Source organism: Hipposideros armiger, unplaced genomic scaffold (assembly GCF_001890085.2).
Source record: "Hipposideros armiger isolate ML-2016 unplaced genomic scaffold, ASM189008v1 scaffold_1679, whole genome shotgun sequence".
Taxonomy (NCBI): domain Eukaryota; kingdom Metazoa; phylum Chordata; class Mammalia; order Chiroptera; family Hipposideridae; genus Hipposideros; species Hipposideros armiger.
In genome coordinates this window covers 7080-7619 of record NW_017733029.1, presented here as the reverse complement: position 1 = coordinate 7619, position 540 = coordinate 7080, and positions in this window count along the sequence as shown.

Genomic DNA, 540 nt, shown 5'->3' with positions numbered 1-540 from the left:
AACAATGGGCAGAGGACCTGAATAGACATTTCTCCAAAGACAACATACAAAACCCAGTAGATGCATGAAAAGATGCTCCACATCACTAATCATCAGAGAAATGCTTTAAAACCACAATAAGATATGTCCTCACACCTGTCAGATTGGCCATCATGAAAAATCACCAAAAAAGAAGTGTTGGTGAGGATGTAGAGAAAAAAGAACCCTCGTGCACTGTTGGTGAGATTGCTAATTGGTGCAGCCAATATGGAACGCAGTATAGAGTTTCCTAAAAATTAAAAAGAGAACTACCTTATGACCAACAATTCTAATTCTGGGTATATATCCAACAAAATCCAAAACACTGTTTTGAAAGATATATGTACCCCTATTGTCAATGCAGCATTATTTACATTAGCCAAGATATGGAAGAAACCTAAGTGTCATTCAATTGATGACTGGATAAAGAAGATGTGGTACACACAAGAATACGCAATAGATTATTGCTCAGCTATAAAATTGAATGAAATCTTACCATTTGTGACAACATGGGTGGACCTG